This window comes from Tupaia chinensis, unplaced genomic scaffold (assembly GCF_000334495.1).
Source record: "Tupaia chinensis unplaced genomic scaffold, TupChi_1.0 Scaffold000363_1, whole genome shotgun sequence".
NCBI lineage: Eukaryota > Metazoa > Chordata > Mammalia > Scandentia > Tupaiidae > Tupaia > Tupaia belangeri.
Genome location: NW_006159860.1, coordinates 125 through 17,865, shown reverse-complemented (window position 1 = coordinate 17,865; position 17,741 = coordinate 125). Strand labels below are relative to the sequence as shown.

The following is a 17,741-nucleotide window of genomic DNA, read 5'->3' as shown; positions in this document are numbered from 1 at the left end:
ATAAAATAAAAAAAAAAATAAACAAACAAAAAAAACCCCGCAAAATATACAAGACATAAGAAATGAAAAATTGTTTATTGATAATATGTATGTTGATGTGCTTGATTGAGCCAACAGACAGTGTATTTTGGATGAAAAATTCATTTTGTATACTGTAATGATGTATAGCATATTAATGTTAAAAAAAGAAAAATAAATTAATAAAAAAAAGTCGAAGGGTGATAGTAGATCTTCATGCTCACAAGGCATCATTTTTACCAGTTTTTCAATAATGTCCATTTCCACCGTATCATTTTTATTCTCCATAAAAATGCTGAGTTTCTTCAAGAATGACACCACTAGAATAAGCAGCTTGAAATTGTCTCAGTCAAGAGCCTTCACCAACATGTAAACTGTGTTCTTGTACCTCATTTTCAGTTCTGTACGAGTATCCTCAGCATGATTCAGAAGCAGGTAAAGAGCAACTCTTAATAGCTGTTCCTGTTTCACCACAAGCCCCTGGTACTTTTTAAAGGATTTTTCATAATCCTTTCTCAAGGTTTGGTTTTCAAGGTCTTCATCAACAGCTTTTTTCTTCTTAGAAAGTTCTTCTTGCCAAAGTTCATGTCTTTTTAATTCATGATCGATGATATTCATACACAGAGCTCCAATTTTATAGTGTGTAATAAGTCTATGAAACTGAGAAAAGCTGGAAAAGCAAAAATGGGTGTAGATTATGTTTGTAGCTAACTCAACACTTTGCTTCCAGTCTTCTCTCAGGACTCTTGCTAATGCACCAAGAGCAGTTTCATTTAACAGTAGTTCTTCCAAGTTATCAGGATTTTGAGCAAGCTGCGGGATTAAAGCAGAACCTCAAATCTTGTCAGGAATATCTTCATATAATAACTCAATGTATTCATCCAGTCATTTATGTTAGAAACTTCATCCATCTCCATTCCTTCAAAAGGAGGTGGGTCTTAGGCTTGTTTGATTTTTCTATTTTTTTTCTTTTCCTGACAAAGAATCACGCTGGTTCTGTAGATAATATAACAGTTGTTCTACCTCATTTAGTTTTGAGGGGTGAATGAGTTTACATTCTTTAGGGAAGTAATATCTGTGCTGGCATTGAGGCTCTTAAGATGATTGCTCTTTAGGAGATGGGGTCCTGGTCTTGAGAGACTGGAAGTGGGGCAGGGGCAGTGGTGTCCTTGTCTCAGTTTCCCTTGCTGGCCAGGAGCCTAGAAATGGAATGAAACTGGAGTTCCCATTTTTTGACATTCCTTTTGTTCTCCCAACATGGGATCCCCCATTTCTCCAAGAATGGTAGCTTCCACTTCATATTGAACAATGAGTGCTTTTTCAGATGGATGTACATCAATATCCCCTCCTTTAACTTTTGAGGTATTTGGCGTCCTCCCCTTGCATGGTGGCAGCAGCAGCAGGATGGGGAGGATGGGGCATCTCGGATGCCGGCAGCCACTGGGCCCTCACCTCAGAGGAAATGACAGAGCCCAGAGGTCCTGAGTCTTTCAAAAGCAAGTTGTTGTTCAGGTCCCAAGTCCAGGGCATTTTTTCTTTTGTGGCCTCATACAAGGGTTTGGCTAATTCTGTGAAATTCCCTATTCAGAACTGACAGTAGCCCACAATGCCCAAGAATTCTCGAACTTCTCTGGCTGTAGTAGGGACTGGCAGTCTCAAAATAGTCTCTTTCATGGCCTCTGTCAGCCATCTCATTCCTTTATGGAGCTTATACCCCAAGTAGGTAACAGTTTGTTTACAAATGTGGGACTTTTTAGCGCTGGCACAATAGCCCAGGGAGCCCAATTCCTGCAAAAGGTCCTCTGTTGCTCTTTTATATTATGCTTCAGAAGGACCGGCTAAGAAAAGGTCATCAACATACTGTAAGAGGGTCACGGAGCCATGGCTTTGACGGAAAGAACACAAGTCCTGATTCAAGGCCTCGTTAAACAAAGTTGGGGAGCTCTTGAACCCCTGCAGGAGTCTTGTCCATGTGAGCTGCTTGGGGTTTCCTGAGGGCCCCTCTTCTTGCCATTCAAAGGCAAAAGTTGACTGGCTAACTGGTGCCGAGGCTATGCTAAAGAACACATCTTTTAAATCCAGTGTTGTATACCAGACGTGAGTAGGGGGTAGATGGCTCAAAAGGTTGTACGGGTTGGGAATTGTGGAGTGCATATCTTGAGTCTTTTGTTAACCTTTCATAAGTCCTGAACAGGTCTAAAGTCACTTCCTCCTGGTTTCCTTACTGGGAGCAATGGAGTGTTCCAACTAGAATGGCAAGGTATGAGAATGCCAGCCTGTAGCAAGCGATTTATAGTGGGGGCAATGTCTTTCCTTGTCTCAGCTGACAGAGGGTATTGGCGTACTTGGAGAGCTTGGGCTGAGGATTTGAGTTCAATTATTATAGGGGCCCAATGGGCTGTGAAACCCATTCTTTCCACTTCAGCCCACACTTGGGGAAACTTCTGGATGCAAGAATTTAATTCTGCGGGCCATAATTGGGCCCCCTGTGGTTCTGAGCCTGTCCGGCCATACAGGCAATATTCATCTGCCAGAACCAAAGTCAGGACATGAAGGGGATGTCCCAAGTTATCAGTGACTCTAATGCCCCCAGGACTGAAGTGGATTTGCACCTGTATGTTAGTCAATAAGTCGTATCCCAGCAGGGGGGCTGGGCATTCCAGGATGACCAAGAAGGAGTGGGTGACCTGATGTTGACCCAAATCCACTTTACGCTCTGTTGTCCATTGGTAAGCTTTGGACCTGGTGGCACCTTGAACAATGCTAGTCTTGCCTGAGAGAGGCAAGAAAGGGGTGTTGAGAATTGACTGATATTGAGCCCCTTTATCTACCATAAAATCTTCAGACTTCCCTTCCACTGACACAGTTACCCAAAACTTGGGAAGGGGCTCCAAGTTTCGATTCCCCTATTCACTGTACACTCCTGCCATTAAGACCTGGGAGTCCCCTTGTGGATCTGGGCCCTTGGGTCTCCCAGGACAGTCTTTTATTCCAGTGCCCACACTTTTTACAATAGGCACATTGATTTATGTCAAGTTTAGGTCTCATCTCTTTACCTTGGGGACCCCATGGCTTCTCTCCCCCCTTAGTACCAGCCAAGAAGACCTTAGCCATTCGCTCATTTTGTTTCTGATGAAATTTTCTGTCTTCTTTTCTAACCTTTTGTTGCAATTCCTGATCTTGCTTTCTAAGTCTATCCTCCCGTTCTTCTGGAGTTTCTCGAGTATTAAAAACTATATCTGTTAGGACCAGCAGTTAGCATAATGGCTATGTCGCTGGACTCCCACGTAGTCGACCGTGATTCAAGTCCTGGACCCGGTGGCTTAAACTCACACTGGGCGTGTGTGTGTGCATGCCCAAGATCCTGAGAGGAGAATGGAGGAGAAGGGATTGGGGTGTGGCCATCCCCCTTGGGGGGTGATTTCTCGCTTTCTATCTCTCTGTCTCTCTCTGTCTGGTGAGCACACGCGCCCTATAGCAAAAACCTCTCAAAAAAAAAAAAAGAAACCAACTATATCTGCTATTTTCATAAGGCTTCTAATAGTCATATCTCTTATACAACTTTTGCCTAATATCTGGTGCTGCCTGGTTAATAAAAGACGATAACAGCAGACTCCTCAGTCAAGGGATCTAAGGGGGTAAATTGTCTATAAGCACTATAGAGACATTCTAAGAATGCGGTCAGGCTTTCATTGTCTCCCTGAATAATTGCTTTCACGCTTGCCAAATTAGTGGGGCACCTCACAGCCCCTTGGAGACCGGCCATAAGAGTCTGGGGATAGATTCAGAGATCCTCCCTACCTTCAGCATTCCCAAAGTCCCAGTTAGGCCTGGTGAGTGGAAAGCCCTCATCAATCAGGTTTGGTAAGGTGGTCGGACGACCGTTTCCAGATACATTCTTCCATGCTTCAGTGAGGATTTGCTCCCATTCCTCGTTAGTGAACAAAGTGTTGAGAAGCTACTGGCAATCATCCCAAGTGGGGCTGTAGGTATACACTCAAACAGATTGATGAGGGAACCAGCAGTTAGCATAATGGCTATGTTGCTGGACTCCCACGTAGTCGACCGCGGTTCGCGTCCCGGACCCGGTGGCTTAAAACTCACGCCGGGCGCGTGTGCGTGCGTGCCCAAGATCCCAAGAGGAGAATGGAGGAGAAGGGATTGCGGCGTGACCATCCCCCCTGGGGGGTAATTTCTCGCTTTCTGTCTCTAATGTCTCTCTCTGTCTGTCTGGCGAGCACACGCGCCCTATAGTGAAAATCTCTCCCCCCTCCCAAAAAAAAACAGATTGATGAGTCCCCATGGATCTTCTGAGAAAAGAGGATTTTGAGTTTTCCAATTATATAGATCACTAATAGAAAAGGGCCAATACTGATACGTGCACTCTCCTTGAGGACCTGTGCCCCCTAGGGCTCAGACGGGAAGGATGGGAGCCCACTCAGAGGATGAGGGCTCTTCATCCTCCCGGACCCTCCTGGATCTAAGTCCTGCAGCAGGTCCTTGTGCCAACACCAGAGGTGCTGAGGGCCCCACTGTAGAGTGAGGCGACTGCTGAGGCTGTGGAGGGAGTTCCACCTCTGGCTGGAGGAGTGCTTCTGCCTGAGCCTCAGGAGCTGCTGCTGCAGCATAAAGTGGCAGATAAGTTTCAAAGTCTAAGCCTGCCAGGGAAGGATAAATCTCAGAATCCCTGTGAAGGACTGGCTTTTTGAGATCCTTTGTAGTTTCCCCCAGCTCTGAGGGGTGGGTACCCTCCACAGTCAATATTTTCAGGGGATCTTCATCCTTTCCTGGAATAAAAGGCCTAAGCCAAGAAGGGGGATTTTTCTACCAAATCTTGCCACATTATAATATATGGATACTGGTCCAGATGACCCTGAATGCCAGGCTGGTTGATTATTTCTCAGACTCGCTTGATGACTTTCAGGGAAAAGGTCCCCTGTGATGGCCAGCCTACATCAAAGGCTGGCCATTCTGAAGAACAAAAGGTATTAAACTTACCTTTCCTTACCTCTAGTCCATAGGTGTGAGCTTTCTCCCAGACTGCCGAGAAGCGATCTAAGATTAAACTCTTAGGAGTTACTTGGGTTTGGCCCATGACAGGAAAGAAAAGGAATAGAGGCCACAACAAAAAGAGACACAGAATCACAATCACTCCTGCATTCCAACAAACATGCACAGGTGATAACCGTACGCATCAGCCAGTCAGTTCCACCATATGCACCAGATTCACACTAGTCCACATAGCGTCCTTACCAAATGCTAGACCAAAAGCATCCAATGCAGATGCTCGTTGATCTCCTGGTTGTCAGGGATGTCCCCCTCGACTTCAGGTAGTACCTCCAGGGTGGCTAATCCGGTTCTTCCACGGAGAATTCTCTACCAGAATCAGAAAGGTTTGGGAACAAGCTCCAAGGCTTCCTGCAAGTTCCAAACGGAGGCAGCCAACTCTCCTTTCCAGAGCAAGACAGGTCTGAGACAGGCTCTATAGCCCCCTTGCAAGTCCCAGATGGAGGTGATCAATCCTCCTTCCATGGCAAAATGCAGAGCCTCCCTTTATCACATCTAGTCTGGTGGCCACCAGGCTGACCTATCCCAGATGAACCCCCAATGTAAGGGTCCAGAGATTGGTCTAACTGGAGATGCAGAAAAGACAATGACAATGCAACTGCAAAAGAGGCTTTTATTCTTTTTCCAGCTAGCTGGGGTCTGAGTTTCTGCCCATCGCAGCAGGCCTTAACAAGGATCCCGTACCTAATATAAAGGGATCTTTTATAGTTCAGGATTCTCCATAGAATGTAACACACACAAAGGAGGGGGGTATGGGAAGCGAGGGTCCAGTTGTCACCACCTGCTCAGATTTAGATAAGGGCTCTCTGCTAAGGGTCTGGATGACCTTGCCTCAGAGGTGTTGGGCCCTCCTGTTTTCGTTTTCTGCTTATCTGTGAGTTCCCAGACTTCTGGTCTTCGTCCTTGAGGCCCTAACACAGTGAAATCCATCCTTGAACCCTTAACATGGTAAGCAATTAAGCTAACTCAGCCCAGTATTCCCTAACATGGCGGTGACTAAGCTAACTTGGCCTAACAGCAGTAGTGGAGAGCACAGGACTCCCACATCATGCACAAGAGCTTGAGTCCCGGTCTGGTGGCTTGCTTTCTCACTCTCCCTCACTCTCTGGTCAAATTAAAATAAATAATAAAGTTAAATAAAGCAAGAAATTCCTAGAAAAGAGAGAGAAGATACAAATCAATAAACCAGATATGGAAGTAAAGACATTATTCCTGACTATATAGAAGTAAAAACTTCCTAGGAGAACACAATAAATACTAAATAATTAATAAAATGTTGCTGTTTATCAAGTTCCATACTATAAGAAATACCTATTAATCTAAAATACAGAGGAGCCCTCTATTTCCATCTCCAGACCGCTGGCCAGCAAGGGCAACTGAGGCAGGGGCACAACTGCCCCTGCTCCACTTCCAGGCTCCCAAGACCAGGACCCCATGCCCTTTAGACACTAGTCCTTGCTCTCAGGAGCCCTCCATTTCCAACTCCAGAATCCTGGCCAGCAAGAGAAACTGAGGCAGGGACACCATTGCCCCTGCTCCACTTCTAGGCTCCCAAGACCAGGACACCACGCCCTTTAGAGGTAGGTAGGATCTTTTTATTTCTTTGTTCTTCCTTTTTGTTTTGTTAATTCCCTCCTCTCTCTTCTACCATAGACTGGCCCTTGCTCTCAGGAGCCCTCCATTTCCATCTCCAGATCCCTGGTCAGCAAGGGAAACTGAGGCAGGATATTGATGACCCTGCTCCACTTCCAGGATCCCAAGACCAGGACCCCACACCCTTTAGAGGCAGGCAGGATCTCATTTTTTCAGGCCCCTGGAGAAATTGCAGTGCATGACTTTTTCTTTATTCTCCTCTGTAGTATTTTCTTTCATCTTACATTATCCTGTCTTCCTCATCCTTTACCCTGCCAGAGGGATTAGACAAATCTAGAATCATAGTTCTGAAAATTTCCTAGTATTGTAAGGTTCCCTGAGATCTCCCCATACTGAATCACCTGTGAATATGAAGATAGTACTCTTCAGACACCTGAGTAGAGTATACCTGTTGAGACCACATTGCTAAATAGAACAGAAGAGAAGACTTCCGAACACATCAATTTACAGCAAAAGGGAAACACACTTCCTCATAGACAAAGAATCATTCTCTTAAGAGGTACTCAAAAGTGAATACATCTTTCAATGACTAGAAGTAGAAGAAGAGCATCAGGTCTGAATAAGCCAGGAAATACATCTCCATCAAAGAAACAGACTAGCTCCCCTCCATCTCTCCTAAAATCTGAGGACATTAACAAAATGTCAGAGAAAGAATTTAGGACACTCATGTTGAACAAATTCTATGAGTTGGAACAGAAAAGACACAATGAACTACAGGAGATTAGAAAGTCCTTCCATGATAAGAAAGAAGAAATAGATACTCTGAAAAAGAATCAGACGGAGTTATTAGAGATAAGGTCTGTCATACAGGAAGTCAAAAACTCTCTTGAAACTATTAAAAGTCGATTAGACCATGCAGAAGATCGAATCTCCAATGTAGAAGATAAAACCTCTGACCTAGAAAAAAACACCAAGAAGATAGAGAAAATAACAACAAAAAAAGAAGATAATATACGAGAAATACTAGATTAAATAAAATGCCCAAACATCAGAATAATTGGCATTGCAGAAGGTGACAAAACTAATAACGGCATGGAAATCTAGTCCATGAAATCCTGGAAGAAAATTTCCCAAGTCTAGACAGGCACTCAACCGTCCAGACCCAAGAAATACAAAGGATCCCAAATAGACTCAACCCAAGAAGATATTTCCCAAGGCACATCTTAGTCAGACTATCTAAGATCACAGATAAAGACATGATACTAAAACTGGCAAGAGAGAAACAAGAAGTGACTTACAAAGGTCATCCCATGAGGCTAACACCAGACCTCTCAGTGGAAACAATGCAAGCAAGGAAAGAATGGGAAAATGCATTGAAAGTGTTGAGAGAAACAATTTCAACCAAGATTATTATATCCTCCAAGATTATCCTTTATATGGGTAAAAGCAGACTAAAATCTTCTCAAACAAAACCTGAAAGAATTTGCCAACACCAGACCAGCTCTTCAAGAAACCCTGAAGAAAGTACTGTTCCAGGAAAACTAAAGAATTAACAGACAGAAACAAAGGAATAAAAGGCAGCTGAGACAATGGCCAACTTAAACATCGGAACAGATCCAGTAACATCGATAATAACATTGAATGCAAATGGATTAAATTTTCTAATCAAGAGGCACAGACTGGCTTAATGGATAAAAAAAAAAGAGAGACCCTCTATCTCCTGGATTCATTCTATGAAGCCTCTATCACCCTTATCCTTTAAACAGATAAGAACAGTACAAGGAGGGAAAACTATAGACCAATATCTCTAATGAATATACATGCAAAGATTCTCATCAAGATACTAGCAAATCATATCCAACAACTTATAAAAAAGATTATACATCATGATAAGGGAGGCTTTATTCCAGGAATGCAAGGTTGGTTCAACATACAGAAAATCATAAATGTAATACACCATATTAACAGGAAGAAAGATAAAAGCCATATGGTCATAGCGATTGATGCAGAAAAAGCATTTGATAAGATACAACATCCCTTTATGATCAAGACTCTCAGCAAAATTGGCATAGAAGGGTCATTTCTAAACACAATAAAAGCTATCTATTAAAAACCCATAGTGAATATCATCCTCAATGGAGAAAAGCAGAAATCTTTCGCACTAAATACGAGTACAAGACAAGAATGGCCACTTTCTCTGCTGATTTTCAATATATTACTGGAAGCCCTCACCAATGCATTCAGAAAAGAGGAAAAAATAAAAGGCATTCAAATAGGAAAAGAAGAGGTGAAACTCTCTATATATGCAGATGACATGATTGTATATATAAAAGACCCAATAGTTTCCATGAAAAACTTTCTGGAAGTAATGCATGAATACAGTAAAGTTGCAGGATACAAAATTATATACAGAAATCTATAGCATTTCTATATACGAACAACAGGCAGATTGAGATAGAACTAAAAAAAGTTATTCCATTTGCCATAGCCACAAAATGTATAAGATACTTAGGAATAAATCTAACCAAAGAAGTGAAAGACCTCCACAAGGAAAACAATGAGAAGCTAAAAAAATAAATTGAAAGTGACACAAAAAAGTGAAAGGACATTCCATGTTCCTCGGTTGGAAGAATTAATATAACCAAAATGGCAATTATACCCAAATTAATCTACCTATTTAATACAATGCCAATCAAAGTACCAGACACATTCTTCACAGATCTAGAAAGACAATCATAAAATTCATCTGGAATCATAAAAAACCTCGTATTGCCAAAGCAATTCTACACAAGAGTAGACTGGGTTGCATTTTACTCCCTGACCCAAAAATATTCTACAAAGCTCTGGTAATCAAACCAGCATGGTACTGGCACAAGAACAGACATGTGGACTAATGGAACAGAATTGAGTCCACATAAATAAATTCCCAATCACTCAGTCAACTGATTTTTGACAAGGGGTACCAATCAATCCAGAGGGAAAATGAAAACTTCTTCAGCAAATGTTGGTGGAAAAACTGGATTTCCACCTGCAGAAAAATTAATCTGAGCCCCTTCCTCTCACCTTTGACAAAAATCAAGTCAACGTGGATCAAGGATCTAAATCTAAGACCTCAAACTATAAAAATGCTCCTAGAAAACACTGTGGAAACTCTGGGAGACATTGGGGTAGGAAAAGACTTCTTAAATAAGAACCCCAAAGCACAGTTGATAATCTCAAAAATAAACAAGTGGGATTACATCAGACTAAGAAGTTTCTGCATGGCAAAAGACACAGTAATTATTGTGAATTGATAGCCCTCAAAATGGGAAAATATTTTTGTAAATAATGCATCATATAAGGGACTGATAACCAGAATACACAAGAACCTCAAGCAGCTGTTTGGAAAAAAGAGCATATGAAAAAATGTTCAACATCCCTCATCGTAAGGAAAATGCAGATCAAAACAACAACGAGTTAAGACCTAACTCCAGTCGGAATGTCTAAAATGATAAGTGTTGGCTGGGGTGTGGTGAAAGGGGAATGCTTCTTACACTGTTGGTGGGAATGTAAATTGGTCTATCCACTGTGAGAACAATTTGGAGATTCCTTAAAAATCTACAAATAGAATTACCATATGATCCAGCAATCCCACTCCTTGGTATCTACCCAAAGGACAGAAAAATTCTTCAGTGGAAAAGTGCTTGCACATCGATATTTATTGCGGCATTATTCAGGATTGCTAAGACATGGAACCAACCCAAATGCCCCCGTGCAGATGAATGGATTGAAAATCTATGGCACACACTTTGTAAGCTAAATAATGTGATTGAATGTATAATTTTTTTAAAATAAAGGAAAGTAAAGGAATAACTGTGCACATATACTCTATGGAATACTATTCAGAAAAAAAAGAAAAGAAAAGAAAAGAAAAAAAGCCTGGCTTTTGACAGAAAGTGGAAGAATATGGAAGATTTACTGCTGAGTGAAGCTAGCCAGGCTATTAAGAAGAGACATTGTATGTCCCCACCTAATATATACCGAGTGTCTGCACTCTATGACTGAAACTGTCTGACTAAAGGATGTACAAACACAGGCAATGGGTGTGATTGCCAGATGTGGTGTGTGTGGAGGAGTGGGGCCTGGGGAAAGACATTTGGAGGAGGGATACAAAGACAGAGCATTGACGGGATGGGGAGGTAGTGGTGTTATCTGTTGAAGATATTTTGATCAACTAGATTGGGGAGAAATGTTCACATATTGACATGTTTACTTTATAAGCTAAACAATGTGATTGAATGTATACAAAATAAAAAATAATTAATTAAAAAATAACAATCATAGTTGAAAGTATAAAACTATCAAAGATAACATGCATGAAATAATTGTTTTAAAAATAAATTTAAGGGGACCAGCAGTTAGCATAATGGCTTTGTCGCTGGACTCCCATATAGTCGACCACAGTTCGCATTCCAGACCCGGTGGCTTAAACTCATGCCAGGTGCTTGTGCATGCATGCCCAAGATCCCAAGAGGAGAATGGAGGAGAAGGGATTGTGGCGTGGCCATTCCCCCTGGGGGGTGATTTCTCGCTTTCTATCTCTCTGTCTCTCTCTATCTGTCTGGCGAGCACACGCACCCTATAGCAAAAACCTCTCCAAAAAAAAAAAAAAAAGAATTTAAGAAGGCAGTCATTTTAGTTGCTTTAATATATGAGAATATAAAATCAGTACATTCTTGGTTCAAAATTGTTATGATGTAAGCCTTATACTTTATTTGGAAACTTTTCTATTTTTTAAACTTCCCAGGAGTTCTTATCAGGCTTTATCAGAATAACATAGCACTTGGGAGCAAAGATGCAACCTAGGAGACATGCACTGGAGGCCAACATGGAGAAGACCTCCACAACCACTATGAACTTCCCCTTGGTACTATGATAAATGGGGACAAATGTGACCAACACTGCAGAACACCAACATGCTGAATGTGAGAAACTTGGCTTCATTGAATGTGTCAGGCAGCTTCCTGCCTAAGAAAGCCAAAGTGAAGCATCCCAGATCCAAGAAACCCAGGCACCACAGCACACAATAGAAGGCAATGGCTGAGTCCTTATTACACATGATGATGTTTCTGGGTTCAGAATGTGAGTCTGTGTCAATAGAAGGGGAAGAGGTTCCCAGCAAAATTCCACAGATAATCATTTGAATCAGGGAACAAATAGGAATGACAGAGTTGGAAGCCCCTGATACCAGCAAGTTCCTCCAGGCTTCATGGCCTTGAATGTCAGAATCACAGTAACTGTTTTGATCATAACACTGGAAACACCCACAGTGAACACAAGGTCAAATTCAACTTGATGGAGGACACAGGTGGCTGCATTAGGATGGTCAATGAAGAGCAAGAAGCAGAGGAAGCACGGCAGGAGAGAGATGAGCAGAATAAAGCTGAGAGCGAGGTTGTTGGCCTTGACAATGGGAGTATCTCTGTACTTCACAGAGATCCCCAGAACTAAAGCTGTGAGAACAAAGAAACACAGTTATACAAGCCATGGCTGTCCTCAAAGCATCCTCAAAATCTAGAAATGTCACAGACTTGGGGAGGCAATGAGTTCTTTCACTGTTTGGATATTCTTGAACTGGGCACAGGACACACTGCTTTGCATCTGGTGACAAAACAAAGATCCAGCAATTTAATTTCACAGAATAATTGTCATGTCAAAGGAAATGGTCACTTTTATGTAATTTTCCATAGATAATTCCCCTCAGGTAATACCAAGATACACTAAATTAAGAGGAAAGTGAAAAAGCAAGTTCTCAGGTCTGGGATTCAAAGTGCAGTTAGCCACGTTAAGTCCATAGACATAACCACCATACCACTCACAGGCCTAATTAAGGAGATTTTTAATAAAGCATGTTAGTCTCTTATTTTAGAATTTATGATATAATTTTGCAAAAAAAAGATGAACTTTTATTGCATATACAACTGTTCTTTAAGTATTTAAAATTTTAGAATAAAAGCACTCTCATCTTTAACATATCTAGGTAAACATTTAGACAAAACTACTTGCTTTTCCAAGAGTTGACTTCAAAATTGCTCAAAGTGCAAATCAAATGTTGTTATTGCTAGTAGACATAAAATGAAAATTAACTTTCTGATCTTTATTTTTATATATGTATATTATTTTTACTTGTTTTTCTCAAAGTATTTATCTAATGTATTGTCTATTTTTTATAAAGGTGTTTTACATATAGTTTGTGAATTTACTTTTATTTTAAAAATTATTTATTTTATTTTATTTATTATCATTATTTTTAGATTTGCTCTAAGGCATTTGTACTCACCAAAGGGAGACAGAGAGCAAGAGAGAGGGGGAAAGTGAGAAAGCAAGTCACCAGGCCCAGGATTAAAAACATGGTCAACCATGTGAGATTCCAGTGCCTTAACCATGGTATCACCTGGGTCCATGATTTAATGTTTAAAATATAAACTTCTTTATAAACCAAGTATGATATCCTGAGACTATATGTGTCAAAACTGGTTCCATGTTTTAAAATTGGATCATGCTTCCTTCTTCCATGATTTTTAAAGACAGTATAAGGAATATCAAAACTAATTCTGTTATGATTAAGACAGGCAAAATAAATAACTGTAGCCACCTATAGGTCTTTTATGCCAGTAAAAGAACACAACTGCTCAAATGCTCTCCAAATGGTCATTTTGACTTTAGAATATTCTAAGATTCCTTCCAATATTTCAACCAACTTATTGTGTTTATTCTAAATTATGTTAAGGTTATATTGTGACTACTTTTCATATTTTCTCTTCTACTTATTTTATCAAAACAAGGACATGTGAAGACATGGTGAAGTCAAGGGTACAGAGAGGAGAAAGAGCAACTCAAGGAGGGTGATGGGAAGGAGTCAGCCTTCATGGACAATTTACAGAGAGCACACAGAGTGGATCAATCATGTACAACTGATGGTGAGCTCACTTTAGAGAAAATAATCACCATGGAACCTGTTGGCCCAACTTTTGTGGATTTTAACAGCATTAAAAACACACAAATAGTAACAGTAGTTTTGTGATACAAGCACTTTTGACCTCTCTTGGTCACAAATTACAAAGCTTGTTGTCTCAGGATGGGACAGTCCTCAAAGCTTTACTTGGTCATCATCAAATCATAAAGGCTGGGGGAGAAAAACAGGCAAAATGTTTTTCCCAAATTGTTTTTCACCAAAATGGAGGTTGACAGGTGCAGAGCCCCAGGGTAGAGAGATCCCCAGAGTTTCTGGATGGGACTTAAGTGAAACAGTAAAAAGCCAGGAAAGTCAGAGCTGCTCAGATTAAGCGTGAGTCTCAGCAGCATGATTCCTGTAAAATTGCCATTCTTAAATGCTTCTAGCTATATTTCTGTCTGTCACGCCAGTCTGGCATACGCTTTGGACAGGCTGAAGTGAAACAGTGCAAGTGAGACTTCTCTATGCCCTCCACAGAGTTGTCTTTCCTAAAAGACAGCTGAGCCTTCAGACAATGTCCAGTTGCATCTCCTCAGTTCACACACACAGGGCTTTTTATCTGCGTTGGGCCAGCACAGACATGTCATTACTTTTGATTAGTGTCTTGCTACTTTTTCAGCCTTCACAAACGGCATGTAAGATGACACATTTTAGCTGTTGTGAATATCTGAAGCCAAGTGTCTACAAGGATGGGGACCTGGTACTGGCTGGGTTTTTCCCTCTTTATGGCATGGAGGAACAAGCTGTACTTGCACAGAGTCATCTGATAAGGCCAACTCAAGAAGTGAAAGATGATTGGTAAGTTGTTGTTTATATGTATGTGAAAATGTGATTATAATGTGTGATAATGTAGTTTGCATATATACATGTGTGTGTGATTAATCCCACTTGAGAATAATCAAGTGTGCACAGAAATGAGAGAAATGCAGAATTATAAACTCAGGATGTTCTTTCTTTTTATCCTCTTACCATCTTCCTTTTTTTATTATTTTCAATGTTTCTCCATTTATTTCAAGACAGAAAAGAGAAATTAATATAATTTGTTGTCTGCTTTGTCAGCACTATTTTCATATTCAGTCTTTGGGAGGCTCGGAATGAGTAAAATTATTTTTACCTCAACCCTTTTACAACCAAGACCCGTGTAGTGAGGCCCACATGTATATTGAGACACTGACCTCTGACATAAAGTTAATGTTAGCATCAAGGTGCTGAGTCTGGGTGCTCACTACTGACTAGGGGATTGTAGAAATGTGCTTTGTAGAAAATCATGGGTATGTAAAGGCCACCACAATATATTAACTAGTAAGGATGGCCACTCCTCGATTCAGTCTCCATTCTCCTCTCAGGCATGCACATGTGCCCAGCATCATTTTCAAGCTGCCAGGCCTGGGACTTATACCACGGTCATTCATGTGGAAATCCAGAGCCTTAAACACCATGCCACCTGCTTTACCCTTCATACATTTTAAAGCAGAGTAAAAAATGCTTCCTTTAAAGCCTCAATAGAGAAATGTGGCTATGAGATTTTGCAGTAGTTCAGCAATATTAGGTTCAAATCTGAATATAACAAGGACAAGTAAGAATTTAAGCTCAAAGAGTAAGTTGGGAATATTTGGATAGAAAATTACTAAGTGGTAATATTATAGGCAATGGAGATTCTGGCCAAGGCCAAGTTCACTTATGTGGATTATCTATCTATCTATCTATCTATCTATCTAAATAAATTGCTAGAGCTGGGACACAAATTGTGGTCAGCTTATTTGCAAGTATAGCGCCTTAAACCCATGCCAATTACTAGCCTCACTTGACACTATTTAAGGTTCCAGAACATAGGGAAAACAAGAAATGCTTCAATTATGGATTTTAGACCTACATAGAAATAAGATGACATGTGAGATACATTCACTTCAAGAAGGGTTATGACAGTGAGTATAAGCAGGGGAATGTAAGTTATAATTGAGTACTATTCATTCCAATACTGCCAAGGGAGTATTATACTAATGCTATCCTCAGAGAAAATATTAAATAGTTCAGGTGATATACATATTAACTACCATAGCTTAATAGTTCCATGCTATACTTAAAAATTCTAAAACAAATTTATATTATGTATATATATATATACACACACATATATATATTATAACTTGCCTACATATAAATTTTTAAACTGTATAAAAAAGGTGAATGTGTGCACTGTTTTAGAAAAGTTGTTGTCTTCTCTATACATTAATGATCCTCCTTTAAAAATCACCTCTGTTTAGGTGACAGCATCATCATCCAGCTAAATAAAATCTCATCTAGTCTGGGTGCTCACCACTGACTAGGGGATTGTAGAAATGTGCTTTGTAGAAAATCATGGGTATGTAAAGGCCACCACAATATATTAACTAGGAAGGATGGCCACTACTCAATCCAATCTGCATTCTCCTCTCAGGCATGCACATGTGCCCAGCATCATTTTCAAGCTGCCAGGCCTGGGACTTATACCATGGTCATCCATGTGGAAATCAGAGCCTTAAACACCATGCCACCTGCTTTCCCCTTCATACATTTTAAAGCAGAGTAAAAAATGCTTCCTTTAAAGCCTCAATAGAGAAATGTGGCTATGAGATTTTGCAGTAGTTCAGCAATATTAGGTTCAAATCTGAATATAACAAGGACAAGTAAGAATTTAAGCTCAAAGAGTAAGTTGGGAATATTTGGATAGAAAATTACTAAGTGGTAATATTATAGGCAATGGAGATTCTGGCCAAGGCCAAGTTCACTTATGTGGATTATCTATCTATCTATCTATCTATCTATCTATCTATCTATCTATCTATCTATCTATCTATCTATCTATCTATCTATCTATCTATCTATCTATCTATCTATCTATCTATCTATCTATCTATCTATCTATCTATCTAAATAAATTGCTAGAGCTGGGACACAAATTGTGGTCAGCTTATTTGCAAGTATAGCGCCTTAAACCCATGCCAATTACTAGCCTCACTTGACACTATTTAAGGTTCCAGAACATAGGGAAAACAAGAAATGCTTCAATTATGGATTTTAGACCTACATAGAAATAAGATGACATGTGAGATACATTCACTTCAAGAAGGGTTATGACAGTGAGTATAAGCAGGGGAATGTAAGTTATAATTGAGTACTATTCATTCCAATACTGCCAAGGGAGTATTATACTAATGCTATCCTCAGAGAAAATATTAAATAGTTCAGGTGATATACATATTAACTACCATAGCTTAATAGTTCCATGCTATACTTAAAAATTCTAAAACAAATTTATATTATGTATATATATATATATACACACACATATATATATTATAACTTGCCTACATATAAATTTTTAAACTGTATAAAAAAGGTGAATGTGTGCACTGTTTTAGAAAAGTTGTTGTCTTCTCTATACATTAATGATCCTCCTTTAAAATCATCTCTGTTTAGGTGACAGCATCATTATCCAGCTAAATAAAATCTCATCGCACTCACGCTCATCTCACTCACAAGGCCCTCCTAACCTCTCTCCATTGTTTGGACACAATTTGCTTTAGTAGAGAGAAAAACACATTTTAAGGTTTTCTAGAGCCCTGCAAACATTATTCACACCAGCTTCGTATACCAGAGCAGGAGAATCTGAATGGCAGCCTAGGCCTCAACCTTTATGCCTTGTGACTTGGCTGAAGAGTTTATCCTGGATCACATGACTTGACTGTATATTCTCATGCTGTCTCCTCTGTTTAGGTACCACTGGAAGAACTACCAGTATGTATTAACCTTTCTCTTTGCCATTGATGAGATCAATAAGAGCCCCCATTTGCTCCTGAACCTTTCCCTGGGTTACAGTCTCTACAATGCATTTACCAGTGACAAAAGAACTTTACAAAATGCTCTGATTTTGCTCTCAGGAGGGAATCAGTCCCTGCCAAACTACAACTGCCAGACACAGAAACAATCTGTTGCTATCATTGCAGGAAACATGCCAACATTTTCAGCCCAAGTTGGAACCCTTTTGGAACTCTACAAAAGCCCACAGGTAAGTGGGTTGTCAGGTTGG

The 17,741-nt window shown here is 40.3% G+C and overlaps 1 pseudogene; it reads right to left on the bottom strand.

The window, feature by feature from the left end:
* Nucleotides 1–1,404, bottom strand: part of LOC102503248 (kinesin-associated protein 3-like) — a 4,949-nt pseudogene extending 3,545 nt beyond the window's left edge.
* Nucleotides 1,405–17,741: the final 16,337 nt, after the last annotated feature.